Source organism: Neodiprion fabricii, chromosome 2 (genome assembly GCF_021155785.1).
Source record: "Neodiprion fabricii isolate iyNeoFabr1 chromosome 2, iyNeoFabr1.1, whole genome shotgun sequence".
Lineage (NCBI taxonomy): Eukaryota > Metazoa > Arthropoda > Insecta > Hymenoptera > Diprionidae > Neodiprion > Neodiprion fabricii.
In genome coordinates this window covers 37,400,811-37,417,083 of record NC_060240.1, presented here as the reverse complement: position 1 = coordinate 37,417,083, position 16,273 = coordinate 37,400,811, and the positions used below count along the sequence as shown (strand labels likewise).

At 38.1% G+C, this 16,273-nt stretch overlaps 1 protein-coding gene across 6 annotated transcripts in view; it reads right to left on the bottom strand.

The window, feature by feature from the left end:
- LOC124175797 (serine/threonine-protein kinase tricornered) overlaps positions 1-16,273 on the bottom strand; it is a 113,179-nt gene that overhangs the window by 33,946 nt on the left and 62,960 nt on the right. Inside the window, exon 1 of one of the 6 annotated variants that reach the window (XM_046556340.1) lies at positions 11,566-11,586. The exons of 4 other annotated variants lie outside the window; for them this stretch is intronic. The gene's annotated coding sequence lies outside the window, so the exon portion shown is untranslated. Of the gene's footprint in view, positions 1-2,961; positions 4,174-11,565; positions 11,587-16,273 lie in introns of those variants that run through there. One more of the 6 variants, XM_046556338.1, reaches the window with a different exon arrangement.

Below are 16,273 nucleotides of genomic sequence, written 5' to 3'. Positions count from 1 at the left end.
AGCAATGGGTGTAGTATTTGCGTCTTATTAGAAACGCAATAACAACAAGAACGGCGTTTAGTCGTTATTTAAGTCTTACCTGTCGCGGGATGATAAAACAACCAATGCGTGCGTTACAACAAATACCGCAGGTACGTAAATAACATGTCTGGTCTGCTGCTTTGATTCAAAGAAAATTGGCTCGTCTAGTCTAGTTTATCATAATGCCGAGATATCGATTGCGGCATTTCTTATTGATCATTTTTATTTTTCTTACGCGTCGTCTTAAATATTTTCATCGTTAAAGAAAAGCCGAGTCGCGTAAATGAAAGTTGAAACTTACCGAGATTAGATTAGAAGTGGTTTGGCCGCCACATACGAAGCTTTGCGCCAATTTGCATGCCCACATGTATGTTATACACAATAAACATGGCAGTGACTTGATTACGCTAACGAAATATAAAACAAGCTTACAGAAATGGCTGACAAATGACTGAAATCACGGAACATAATTACCATACGAGGTGCGAATAAGAAGAAAACTCTCGATTTTCTCCAACTCAACGTATAATAATAGAAGCAGGTAAATGAAAATAAAAACGAGTTTTACACTGACTAGAGACATCGATGTCGATACATAAAATTCTGCTATCAGCGGCAGAAAAGCGGCTCAAGTTTCTTTTTTCCTTCTCAGCTAATGCGGTCAATCGCAGCTCGTGGATTAAAATGGAAATACTTAAAGACAGGCATCGAAAAGCTTCGGTAAAAGGCTGCTATCCTGACAGAGTGTCCAGACCTTGGCTGTGGTTTTGGACGATTAAGAACTCGTGGTAAACGGATTTTTGCGATGAACTTTATATACGTAGCAGAAAGAAAGACAAAGAAAAAAAAAACCCCGAGCCGCGTATTTTCCACAGCTGATAACAGCACCGCAAGCTTTGGTCTATCCGTAGCCGTGCTGTTTTTCCGCACAATATCGTATTGTCGTATACTTGAACGATTCCGATATACTCCTCGAAGAAGCTGAATCAAGAACGAACGACACGCTATCCGCCAAACTTTCTGGATTCGATACGTGTGTCGGATGATCCCTCTCTGCGTGTACCAGTTGACTCACCGATGTTATAATAATCATCGACGATATTTGTTTAGCTGCATTCGAGTCTCTTATCAGGCATCATACCGTGCCATTAAACTCGTTTCCAGCGAACCTGCGCCACCTGCTTCTATTCACCGATCATCCATCCCGCTACTCGATCGAGTACCTAAATCGCAAATTTGCTCCATTCAATTCGTCGCAAAAATCTCGATCGCTCGTTTGATCAATGTAATTTGTTAATCGACAAAGTTTCCATTCGGTTTCATACTTCTTTCCCAAACGTCGTATCATTCAATTAAAAAATTGAATTTCTGTACAATCTCAACAATAAATTTCAATCTCAAACTGGTAATGGATCGTAGAAAAATGGCGCAACAATGAGGAAAAATTGAACAATAATTTACTGTTGGTTTTTGTCCATAAAAAAAACTCACGTGTTAATCAAGATTTCTCGACTGATAGATAAGATGACAAAGTCGGTACAAGGAAAAGGTGTAAATTAAAGTGAATAAAACAAAGATTTTGAAATTCCGTGAGTAATCTTTTTTTTCTTCTTCCTTCTACACGTCCACCTGTTTGTGTTTGTGCAACTCTGCTAAACACACACACGATACAGATGTTTATATATTTGCATAGGAATTTGTAAGGCATGATTGGCGAAACCGCAATATTGTATGGAGAGGGGAAAAAAGCGATCAATAACAATTAAAGAAACCGATGAGCAGTCGAGGTCGAGCCTGTGGTAGAAGTTTATTCTCGCTAAGGGTAGGTGTGCATATTGGCTAAAAGAAACCCTGACAAAGGCAATCCAGTCAGTTAGTCACACACATGCTGAACGCGGTGTTTCGTAGTGCCTCTCTGTCTCTCTCTCTCTCTCTCTTTCTTTCTTTCTTTCTTTCCCTCTCTCTTTCTTTCTCTAAAATACTCGAGCTCTGACTCACTCGTCGCAGTGATCCACGCTGTTGCTGCTGCTGCTGCTGCTACGAGAAAGAGAAAAAGAGCCGGAACCACAGATAAAGAAGGATAGAATGAGAAAAAAAGAAGGAAACAATGGGGAAAAGGTAACGACCAAAGAGAGAGAGAGACGGACAACCGTACCTAAAAAAAAAGCACGGCTATATATTACGTATGGGGAATTCCGTACTGATTTGACCCTACGTTTCGTCACCTGTACCTACGTTCGATTCTTGATACTGCAGGTATAAAATTCGACTATCATTATTGCCGGCAAAGCAGATTATTGTTTGCAAGTTTTGCGTTTCGATTAAAGTTTGATGAATTCGCAGGTGCTTAAGATGTAATTGTACCTAATTCGCGATCTCTGAATATACCAGATATATGGTATTCTTTTCGCGGGTATAAATTTCAGAGTCAAATGTATCTTTACGGTGAACGACAAGCGAAAAAAAAGCTTTTGGAGGAAAATGAATATCCCATTTCCAAAGCCACCTAAATCAAAGCAAGAAATTGCTCATACATTATACATATCCGTAGATACCGAGGGCTCGAGAAGTTCAAGGTAGGATTTTCTCATTCTCGATTGGACGATGGCGTTCTCCACACGACGCCATATTGATACCTGGGTAAATACGTGTATACACAGTGAAGTGTCGATCATTTTATAAACCGCGCATTGTTCTGTGACACGAATTACAATTAATTCCTAGACATTACAATACATGATATAACGTAAGTCAAAGCTCGTTAAATGAATTGCGTCGATACATATACATATATATTCGACTGGAATTTAGAGGAGGTTACAGACCGTATAAGTTCGAAAAGATCCGATGTAAAATTTTTCGAATAAACCAAACGGCGAAGAAACACCGAGTCGCAAAACATATAAAGAGCAGAAGAATCTTTAAGACTAAAAAACGTACCTTGTTTATCAGAGATGGAAAAGCTTGAGGAGCAGGAAGCAAGGATGCATAGCGAACTCGAAGAGACGGAAGACGAACAAGAAGCAGAACGGTACAGAACTGATCGCGTGACGAAGTCGCAGGCAATTAAGAGCGAGCTGGACGTTAAGTTTGTCGGTCCATGAAGCTGAACGTCAACGGAATCAGCGGTTCCCGATGCAGCAGCAGCGACTATTCATCGAGTCACTCTACTTGCGAGATACTTTCGAATCCCAGGGACTAGACGGAGACCGAGTATCGCTTCAGGCGTCCTCTGATCCACGTAGCTATATATATATATATATATATAATGTATATATATTCACGTGGTAAAACAGGCACGGTGTTGCCTGTGAGTGTACCGTACACCAACTCCTCCGAGAGTACAGAATCACCGAGCCAACAAACCCACAAACTAACTCACTCACTCACTCACTCACTCGCTCACTCACTCGCTTACTCGGAATAGTAGGTACTAAATAATCATTGTACATAGCGGCGCACTGATTCGCCGAAGAGACACTGTGCAGAAGAAGAATTCGAAGTGAAGCGAAACGAGAGACGAAGCGAACACCGCGACGAATGCCGGCCTGCCTGGGTCGGAGACACCGCTTTTAACCAGTTTGTCAATACGGTTTGATATTATTATACACAATCGCTGGTCGCGATTAAGTCGTCGTTGCGCGAGCGAAACTCAAGGAAGGGGGGGGGGGGGGGGGGGGGGGGATGTTTCGGAGGAAAATAAGCGGTTTGAGAAAATTGAAAATTGAAAGATAACGGTCCTCGTCGTCGTCGATAGGCAACCAAACAATACGTACGTACATTCGCTATCTCGGTCAAGTTTGATAAATACCTTATATATATATATATATATATATATATGTGTGTGTGTGTATGCATATACTCCAATAAAATTCGTTCCTCAAACCGTCCCTGAATGAATTGTTATCATATAATCAGCACCAGGTACGTATTAATTCACCCACCGCAGTATTCGATTTCAAAGATTAGCAAAATTATTCACGCCTACTGCAACATGTATCGTCGGTAGGTGATTGATGATAATTTCATCGAAAACGTGTCTATTTATTGTATAAACATAGGTGAATACTTATTAATCGATCGATAATTGACGACGATTAAAAACTGACTGTTAAATCAATGTCACAAATCGATGCAAGAGAAACAAGGGTTAAGAAAAAAAAAAACAAAAAGAACGTGACCAAAACCAAGAAAAACAATCCCGAAATCTTCGATAAACCTCAAGATAAAAGAAGGGAGCTGAGGGACGAGAATAAGCACGCGTCGACCGTGTTTAAACGACCCTTACAATTATTAGCCGCGTCCGAGAGACGGACGCGCGGTAGTGATAAAAGCAGCGAGACAACCGGACGACGCGACTCTGAACGCTGGCCGAAACCGTCTGAGTCGAACGCGTCGCTACTACTGAAGCTACGCCGTCCCCACTCCTCGTCCTCTCGAGGTAACTTCGGTGTGTTTCGTTGGTCGTTTCGTTACGTTGCCGACCGGGCGACCGTCCCGCCGTTTCCCGCCGACCGCCGACCGCCGACCGTCAAAGCAGCATCGGACCTCGAGTAAAATGGCATTTACAACAACGAGAGAGCTCGCTCGCTCGGTTCAAACGCTGCTCTGTGCGTGCGCTATGAGCCGAGACTTTTGTTTCAGTCAGTCAGTCAGCCTCGTGACAACGACGACTTTCTTTTCCCGACTGGCCGCGTGTACGGAGGTCGTCTTGTCGTGAATCATTATTTTTTTTTCTTTTTCTTTTTCTTTTTCTTTCTTCTTTTCGATTTTCTAATCACTGTGTATTTAACATTTTTTTAGTTCTACTCGTCTTGAGCAAGGTGTGATACCTAACATCGAGAAAAAATTTTCTCGGGCAATTTTAGAAGTATTGATATTACATACCGTCGCGGTTGTCAAATATGATGCTTTTTATACTTCTTCGGGTTATTTCCACCTTTTTACTTCAGGTTCAGACGGCGTCGCGCAAAGCCTAGGTACTCACAATCAGCTTAATTGAACAACTCTACTCTCTGACCGGACACCGACTGGCGTAAAAACAACATTCACCTAATCTTTGCTAATTAAAACATAAATTATACAAAACAATGAATTATAATTTCGTGATTTTTTTTTCGTTGTTTTCCTGAGAAGAAATAAAATACAAATATTTGCGTGTTTTACCTGCTAATTATACATACAATTATAAACTCATCTTTCTACAACTCGTGTGTATTTCTTTTTACTGTTTGTATGCGGTGTAATAATTTAACGATTGCGATGCGCGTTACACGTTTTTGATTGTTTTCAAACATTAGATTCTAATCTTCAGACTCTGTAGCGATAAAAATATGTAGCAAGGATTAGAAAATAGCAGAATCACCGCATCGAATTTCAAATAATATTATCAATCTGAAGATTCTATATTTTAATTTTCCTTTCCACACTTTTACATTCTATCAAACAGAGTACAGCTATTTTAAAAATTCAATACCGTGACCCGTTAATTAACTAATCTTTCTACATTTTTTTCCTTCAATCCCTCCGATTTAAATTTCCCAACATCATTGGAAACGTATAATCCTAAGCTGATTAATACGTGATCGAAGCGAAGAATTTTTGTCAGTTGAAGAGCGCGTGCAGACGAAGAAGAATAGCAAGGCGAGGTCGCAGCTGAATCTAGACGTTCCCGAACCCGTTCGCGCGTTCTAATTTTAGCGAGGTACCGAAGTGTGTTCAAATCTGTAACCTGCACTAGCGAAATTTTCTATTACGTCAAAATCCGGTCGCGCATGATTGTACTGGGTGTGAAATATTTAACGATCAATCCTCTGCCGTCGGAGCTTGCGTCGATCATCCTGCCTATCCGTAATATGTATCCGTGGTAAAATGATAATTCCGGTGCTACGGCAGAGCGGATTCACTCGATCACGTTCCCAAGAATTTGCTTCCGCGGTATGCAGACAGGTATGTATATATATGTATAAGGTAATAAACGTATATTTATATCAAAGGCTCCACGCAGATCCGGATGACGTAATTTATCGGCGGGTAATTCTACGAGAGATATTTTTACCAGAGATTTGAAAAGATTCATACCTACGTATTAGTGAGGGTGGTCCTTAAAGAGTAATTTTTAAATTACGACTATCTCATCCCCCAAGTCGGTTCCAGATCATTCAAAAATAATTCCCTAATTTTTTCACATCTTCGTCTCAACTCTAATCCGTGTGGTCAAAGGGTTGATTTCTCCATTTAAACAGTTTCGAGTGAACAGTAAATCTACCCAACGGATTTAAATGGAATTTGATGCAGGGGGGTTTCTTGGAACGCTGATTACGAATCTGGACTAGAAATTTTGAAATTCAAAATGGCGGATCCAATACGGCGGACAAACATCCCGAAAGTCACTTGCTATTGGATCCGCTATTTTGAATTTTAAAATTTCTAGTCCAGACTCGTATTCGGCGACTCAAGAAACCCTCTTGTATCAAATTTCATCTAAATCCGTTAGGTAGATTTACTGTTCCCTTGAAAAGGGTTAAATGGGAAAATCAACCCTCTGACGGCTTGGGGTTTTATTTTTGATTTATCTGGTACCAGTTTGAGGTACGCGACGGTCGAAATTCAAAAATAACCTTTTTGAAGACTGCCCTAATACGTATGCAATGAAGAAAGAAAATTTTTCAAAGAAATATCTCACCTCGACTGATATAGTATAATATATTAACCTGCTTCTAATTCTTTTTTTTTTTTAGTACTGAAACCGCTTCCGAGTTAAACTCTAAATGATTTAAAATCGTTTTACATATGTACACATTCATACGTATAACACGATCGAAATATATACCGCCACGCAGTCGCGAGCAACTTTTAATAAGGATTTGTTTTCCCCTGACGTAATTATCCCCCACTTTCCGTCCGTCTTACTCGGTACTGATCGCATTATTGTGTTTCGATAATTTAATTTGCTACATCGTCTGTCTGTCTGCCGTCTGGCTGCTGCTGCTGCTGCTGCTGCTGACGATAAGAGGTATGTGTATAACTGTATATGTACAGCTGATAGGCATAGTACACAATGTAATATAACATGACACGGTCTAACGGAACTTAACGTTCCACGAGATCAGACATAAGTGCAAATAAAAGTGGCCCAAGGAAGAGAAAGAAGGTACGGATCACCCGTCGAGATGATGATGATTATTACATTTACCAAAATTGATAAACAAGTTTTACTCGCATTTTTTACTACCGTCCCCGCGTCGTATACGTGATGAACGATTCTGCTCATAGCGGCTCATCAATTTCATTTATGATTAATGAACGTAGGATCGATCGTTAACAATAACACGGTATTTTCGAATTTTCGTGAAATAATCTGGAACAATATTCTGTCTCTTTTCAACAGCCGTGCCTAAATAAAAATTTGGCAAATTTACCGAAAATTACGAAGACAAAAAATGTTTCACAAATTCGAACAAATTTACTTATAACGTAGTTTCAATGATTATGACAATTTGTTGTCCCGCAGGTCACTACTTTTATTTTTAATGAGAAAACGTTTTTCTCAAGAGAGAGAAAATGCAAACATTTCACTTAGTTGTGTGTCACCGACATACTCGGTAAAATCTGTTGCGTCGTATTCTCAAGTAAACCGCGTTATATCGTAAGAATAAAAATCCCCGCGTATACGCTATTATTCGCTTAAAGTACATAACGTAGATACTTAGGTATGTACCTACAATCTCTCGGTTTCCTCTTATATCGTCGTTGCCTGTATAGCTGATTCTTGCAAATGCGTAGATGCACCTTGTAACAATATCACTGCGTATACACACACACACACACACACACACACATATATATATGGTATATATTCTTGCGGTGATGCCGCCGCCTTATCTTTTTCACCGTTCTTTTTGATCGCGTGCTGTGCTAACAATGAGATACATACACATACCTCTGTGTACCTACCCTGTACCTTGTGTACACAATTTTGTTCTAGAGATCAGATAGATCACGATTCTACCGTATGTAATAAGAAAAAAAAAAATAAAAATGTGTCCAAATTAGATTATCAGTATAACGAAGACTCGTTTGAATAATAACATTGAATTACCGAGAAGAAACTCTTTTCCGGTACAATCACGAAGATTTCTCAGTATTGTAAATGCAATTATTCGAATTTTTAACGATTGCAAATTTTCAAACTGATTCTCCTTATTCTTTACTATTTCAACTAATTTGAAATAGAACTAAGAAAACGCGTTAAAAGTGGCAATAAAAGTGTGTATTACAAGGTGATAAAAATTTCAACTAATTAAAGGCTTATTGCATATCGCACACAGCACCGTGCGTGGTATTAGCTTATAATTAAGCGGCATCTCTAATGCATAAACATGCCAACTTTCCCGACAGCATCAACAGCCAGACGTTATTCCTAATCGTCGTCCGACGACCACATCCTCAAAACTTGAACCACGATAGAATTGCGACAAGTAGGCCAGATTAGCTGATCAGTCTCTGCGGTGCAACGTTGTAATACGCGTTGCTTATGCGTAGCTATGTGTCAGAATATTGCGTTTCAAAATTAGAAATTTCTCTAATAATCACGCAAAACCATTCTCTCTGTATCTATTATACCGTAATATTACATAATCGATAAATAGAACACGAAATTATATCAGTCATGTATTGTTCTCAATTCATTTTGTCTCTAATAATAATATATCGATATTTTTATTTTTATTTTTTATATTGTTCTTGTTAATCATACCACACCTTCTCTTCTAATATTAAACAATTGACCAGAAAATCGATTGTTACAGGGAACGAAAGAATTTACACATGCAATATGTATATATTTGTTTGTTGACCAACTTGTAGTTATATACGTACTACAACGTTTGTTTGCTTACTAGAAGTAAAACGTGTACGTCAACAAAGATACATCGCACGATTTTTTCTAAAACGTGACACGATTTATCGATCAGCGCTTCGAGTACTCACATACGCGTGAACATACGTGATTCTAGATCACCGACCGGCGACCAAACGGACAAAATGCGCATCACGATTTTATAAGTAATTTAACCGGTGGTTCCCTTTTCACCGTATATCACGTTCGATTCGTGCGTTGTTAGTTTGATAAAGTGTAAGAGAGAATATTGATTGCGCGGCGTCAGCTGGTGGTAAACGTGCAAGCAGCCTGCTGCTGGCATCAACCCTACCGCATTCTAACCTACATTACATCGACGCACAAACACAAACCCACCTTCGAACACCTTCAAACACCCCCGCCTCCGTTTTCTCCTCATTCTCCCTCCCCCTCCTTTGCACGTACAAGTCCCACGACAAGTCTCTGTATGTATCGATATGTATCACGAACACACCTTTGCGCAACGTTGTAGGTATCATACTGTAAGGATACGAAAATAATAGTATCACTTATGGTTAACCCGCGCATACTGCCGCCGAGCAACGAATAAACGAACGAACGATCAATTCCTTTCAAATCCTTTCCCTTTGCAAATAAATTACATATCCGTATATAATGCATAGTCCATAAATACGAGACTTGCGTACCTATAATTTTACTTACAGCGGAAGATCAATTTTCACGGATAATTGTTCAACAGCAGGATCAATTGTAAATCTGTGCGTTCCGATTTTTCCTTCTTGTTTCCATTATTTCTAATCGTCCTTCCGAATTCAAACCCCGTGATTTTTCAGTACAAATGAAACGATGAAGAGAAAAAAAAAAAGTGTACGATTCGTGACGTTTCTTGCTTTTTTTTTTTTTTTTTTCTTCTTCATCCCTTTTCTCAAACGATTTCAGCACTTTTTAGAATTAAAGCAGAGGTTTAATTAGGTCAGTGGGCTGTTCAAATGAGAAGGATAGGGAGGAGGAGGAGCCCGACAACAAGGTTATATGTATACATATGATACATAGATCCTATACGTATAGACACATATATGTGTATCAAAGAAAGTCTACGCGAGAAGCATCTCATTAATTCCATCGCATGCGTGCCGGAGGGACCTTATATTAATATACGAAGAGCGGTATGGCATGCCCAACTTGGCAAGCCAAAAAGAGAAGATCCAAAAATAAAAAATAATCCACACCTATTCGTCAGCGAATAACAAGGAAATTAAAGCGGAACATCCTCGTTCCCTGTAATCTCAGCAGGTATGTCTATAAAAATAATTCGACTAATTAATTAGTCTGCAAAAATTGTACACCGACACGTGTAAGTTGACGGCGTCTGTTCTATTCGAGTAATTGTGAAATTTCAAGAAACGTAGAAAACGTGCAGTCGTAATATTTCGGACGTTGTCGGTGCTTGAAAAGTGATTGAGAAAAAAAAAAAAAGAAAGAAAGAAAGATATAATACGCATGTAAAGAAAAACGACCCAGTGAACCGATGACGAATCACCCGAGAGAGAAGAGAAGAGGATCGCTAGATGTTATTATTATTATTATCGTTATGATTGGATCGTATCGTACGGAGTGAAAAATACGGAGGAGTGAGAGAGAGAGAGAGAACAAAAAATGAAAGAGGTATTCGTTAAATAATGTTTACCTTATCAACTTTCTGCCCGTTCGGGTCAAGTACGTTGTTTCTCTTTTCCTTTTATTAATTGTGTTTTTTTTTCAACTCTTTTTCTCTCCTTAACGTAGATGGAACAGATATAATATACCTGTACAACTATTTTGTACCAACACTTGTAACGCAGCCCCACTTACAATTAGTCAAAATTATACCGAGGCTACGAATAACGAAGGCGCGCCATGACGAATTAGCAGTTAATTACCAAAATTAAGATATCGCGTTGTATGTTACATATAAAATCGTGATTTACGTCTAAACGATAATTCTCAGGATCCTCGATTAATCCGGTAAATCGTAAGTACGAAAACGCAAAATCAATCGACTCGAACAATTTCATCTTCAAAGATTCTTCGTTCAAGAATTTGGGTAATAATTTTGATTTTCAACAAATAAACGAAACAAACCCGTACCCGCGGATTTATGGCGTCAAAGAAATTCACGCAAGTTCGGAAAATTGACGTCGACTGGAGTAAAGTAATAACGAAGCAAAGTAGAGAAATAAAGTTGACGAAATTAAGGGATCTCGACACGTAATATAGGTACAGTACGGCAAATAAGGCGGCGTTCAATGAGCCAACGCGAAAGCGACGCAACCGCGTTGAATTCAAACACCTTGGTTTCGAACAGCTCTCACCGTCGAAGTTAGGTAAGAGAATAAGGAAGGCAAGTTTTCTTGCTTGAACAGCTGTACTTATTCTAAACTACGGGATAAATTACTGTACCCGCAGCACGTATACATAACGCGAAAGAGTGTATATATTATACATATATATATATACATGAAGAAAGTGGTTTTTTTATTTCGTTGCAAAAACAATTACGTCGATAACACGGAAATTGAATACATCAAAAATGATTTATTATAGAAAGTTTGCAGACGTTCGGAAGTAGCGTTTTTGTAACAATTGTAATAATAATTATTATTATTTTTTTAGGATATAATTACCTCAGAATTTTCACAGCACGCAACAAAGTGTAAACCGTATCATCGAACTTCCATTGTTGATTTAAAAAATGACCGATATACTGACCTGTAACAGAGAAGTAGAAAAAAATACGGATTAGACTAGATGCGATTCGATATTCAAAAATTGCGTGTACCGCAAACGGAATTAAAATATTACGTACTGTAGTGAAGAAATAGAGGAAAAAAAACATAAATTCTGTGTAAAAAAAAAATCTAATCGTAAACCTGTAGAAAGAAAGGTCGGAGGAGGGCGTGAAGTAATTAAAAGTTGACAAAAATTCGTTTAAACAGCTGACTAGGACGATATATCTAGACGAGCGTGAGTGTTCGTCTTCTCGGTAAGAACAAGGGAAAAACATGATGGACAAGTGTGTAGCATATCAGGAAGAGAGCACGGAGGTATCACGGTTCGCGTACCACGCGGTACTTTGGCTTATAAACGGGGTGAGAAAAGAAAGAGTTTAGAGAATCGAGGGTCAATTACAGTTATCCTCGATATAAGGAGATCCTCCTGGTGCATGTAGTCAACGGACCAAGAAGAAGAAGAAGAAGAAGAAGAAGAAGAAGAAAGAAAGAGAGAGAGAAAGAGAGAGTGAGAGATAAAAAAAGAGGCACAGGTGTAACACTTACACACGTAGAGTTGTACCTCGCATCACTGACCCGCTTACATCACGTGCGTGTGTATGTAAGACACCTACAACCAACCGGGTTTTAGAATCAAAGCATGGAATTCCGTCGCGAACGAATTACCTTACAGTAGGTAGACATACCTACGTTATACACGCATCGCAAACTCATTGTTTTGCCTTATTTCCCACCGTTAATGATGAGGAATACCTGGTAGCATGGCTACGGTTTACACCATGCCTTAATGTTCAACGTATCGCTAACGGCATTATTTGACGCCTTTAAACCACGTGCACACCTGCAACTTTGACGGGAAGTTTAAATATCTCATCGTTAATTGTCTAGTGTAGCAAGGAACGAGCGCTAGGCATGAGAATTGTTTTTTCTTTTCTTTTTTTTTTTGTTGGGTAATATGTTATACTAGCACAGCTATTGGTCGAAAAATCCAAACGGGAAATAACACGCTGAATTGATCTGTCGATAGGGTTTGCGAATTAATTATAATTCAGCTGAATTATTGGGAATTGACGGAATTAATGCGAGATAAGTGTATTAACGAGAGAACTAAGTGAATTATTGAAAATTAATTGAAATAATGAGAATTAACTGAAAAATAACTAAATTGTGGTAAATTAAATCAAGTCGATTTCAGTTTACTTTAGATTCGTGCGAGAATTATTTGTTTACAGATAAAAGAGAATTAAATTGAATTAATGAAAATTAATTTGAACTAACAGGAAATGCAAAAGAATGAATTGAAATTTTTTTAAACTCACTTCAATTTAAGAGTGAATTATTGAAAATTAGAGAAAAAAATTGAAATTCACGAATTGTAGTGAATTACGTTGAATTAAATAAATTTGTCTGATTTAATATGAAGTCAATTTCTAGTAAAAAAAAATACGTTGAATGACATAAATTATTTATGACATAAAATTATTATTGTGTCTCTCAAATATCGAATTATTCCTCCCTCGGAAAAATCGAACCATGATAGTTATTTAACATAATTAAGTGCTCTTTGAACACTATTCAAGTGACCCATTGGAAATAATTGAGCTCAAAGTTTTACGAAGAGGAAAAAAAAAAATTCAATTTATGTTACGCCTAGCTCCAGCTTTTGCGCGTCAGAAAAAACTGTCGTCAGATGATGTATAAAAGTCAGCACGATTGTTTTTAAGGCAAGACAAAAAGTGTTTGTTGCAAAAATTGAAATAAAAAAAAAAAAAAACAACAACAACAGAAACTGAGACTGATTGTGTGAAGAATAAACGAGTGTCTGGATCATTACACAGCGAGGTCAGCGAGTATAAAAAAGGGAGAAAAAAAAACAGTGCAAAAAAAAAATCACACTTATACAATAACTTTGTGCACGTGTAATAAACGATTATCGTAAATTATACGCGTAGGTATTCTACAGTAGAATAATTGTGCGATATTCTCATCGTACTGATGCATAATACACATGATGCAATAACTTTTGCTCGTATTATATAGTTCATTTGTTTTTCCCACTCGATTTAATAATGTATTCCATGATACGTGTCAGTTACATGTATATGTATACATAATACCTCCGGTATAATGCATCAATGGATCGTTTCGCCTTACGCAAACCGTTTCGAAGACAATTATTAACTGACAGCGCTATTGTCGCAAGTTTGCTTTCAAACGATCAACAACAAAAACATGGAAGATCTAACCAATTGAGAGCAGTGCTCAGACAAAGCCGATTTACCGAAACCGGATGGAACACGTAATCCTATAAATTAGTCCAAATTTTAGGCCTCGAGATCACGTTTGAGCACCTAACACGTGATGTATAACAATAACAATAACAATAATAATAATAATAATAGAAACTGTCACAGGTAGAACAAATTATTATAAAGAATGTAAAAATATTGAAAGCAGAATATAAACTTTAATGGGCCGGCGGTATTGAAAAAGCTTTTATATTTTTGGCACTGAAATTTCTGTATAACAAGCCTTATTTTTAAACCGGTAGCCGGTGGGTAATTTTTTCAAGCATAATGAGGCAGGATAAGTGAATAGAGATGTGTAACCTAACGCATATTTACCCATACTTTCAAAGCTCGATTATTATTTCTTTTTCCAGATGAGTTTTAAAAATTGTGGTTAACGCGATTAATCGATGAGACTGAAGTCAGTAACGTTAACGTAACGAAACATTAGGGGAAAAAAATACTGTTTTGCAATTTTATAGTGACTGAAATAGTTGAGTTTGCAAAATGTGCGTAAGTTTTGCTTCTTTTATAATTTACCGCATCGTCAGACATTCTTAAAATTGCGATACAACAATTTTTTCCGAGACGCGAATCATTACGATAACGTTACTAACTTCGGTCTCGTATTAATTGTCTACGAGTCTTCACTGCTGAAAAAACCCTGTCGAATTTTCATAATTTTTTATCAACCTCGAACTCACGACCCAACAACGTACACGTTTATTACCAAAGGGTTAAGTTATGACGCATCTAACAAGGGTGACTCTGGTACCTTTTACCACGTGGGCACAGGCACATTACACACAAGCCTACGTGTGTATGACAAACTGCCGTTAAGCATCGGCAAAGCTGTCCGAGCAAAACTATTCCCGAGGTGAGGAAACCAGCGGACGCGCCAAAAATCGTAATTCTAAGAAAAGAGAGAGAGAGAGAAAACTGTTCGCAGTACGAAATATAGAAGCTTGCCTTGCCCCCCTTGGTCAGATTTAGAATCTTACGAGTGGAATTATTTAAACAACGGATACCGTATTCTTCCCGCATCTAAAATCACGCCTCTCGATTCAGGATTTGGGATAATTTATTACGTTTACATCATTGGATGGTTCAGGTGTGATAATTAAAGACATACGATAGAATATAACAGGAGACACTCCGAGTTAGGGTAGGATAACATTTGTTTTAAAATCTTAAACTTTGCGTATCGAGTATTTATTATCATCGCACATTACGATAGAAAAATTAGTGGAACAGTATTTTATCGCACTTGTCGGTATACGTATATAGAAAAAGATATATAACCGTTAAATTTTGCAAATATACTTGAAACCGTCACCTCTCGTGAAACTATGTGAAACTGTACCGAAGTCCGTAGGCTTCAAGACTCGAAAATAGAAACAGGAATACCTTGTATCTGCGCGCTAAACTCACTCGAGGAAGATCATTTTCCCACCTTCCAAGAAATAATGTCAGTAAAAGAGACGAAACACTGATTTCTTTCATTTTTCCTTCTTTCTCTTATTTTTGAGCCGGAAAAAATAAATCACGATTTATGCCATACCAGGCTTCGACTATTCTCATTCTTTACACCGTAACTGAAAAACCTGTTTCTTCATACAAAATGAAAATGATCTGTGTGCAACAAAATTGTAAGTCTTATTTAATTGTAAAAATGTAGCAAACTAAATGAGTAAATTAAACGCGTCAATTACCAGAAAATACATCAACGATAACTGAACTATATTATCCAAATATACTAAATGGTGAGTATGACAATACATTTTTGTATAATTGCAATAATATTAAAACCTTGCTTGTATTATATATTACGATACCAACTAATTTTTCTACGCCTAAAATTTCGTATTAACTCTTTAATAAAACGAAGTTCTTGTCCATGAAGCCCAATCACCAACAGGACCATGTGGTGATATAATAATCGATTCGATGATATGAAATTTGGCACTTGGACCGAGTAAAAATACCCGACCACACAACATATCTGCAGCTGCCGCATTTTGTCTGAGAAGTATCGTGCCGAAGAGATGATTCAAGGACTGTTCAACGGATGCTGAAAATATGACGGAGAATATCTGAAACAAAGGAAACGAGGCCCGCTGCTTCTTCTTCTCTCGACTCTCGGCTCTATCGCTTCTCCTGGTCACGACGAAATCTAGGCTGTCTCCGTGGTAACAGGGAAGAACGAATTTTGGACGAAGAGGATGAAAATGCTCTTCCTTCTATCCTCTTCTCTGCCATTCAGCCCTTCAGCCAGCAGCTGGTACGGGAGAAATCAAGGAGAGAGAGAGAGAGAG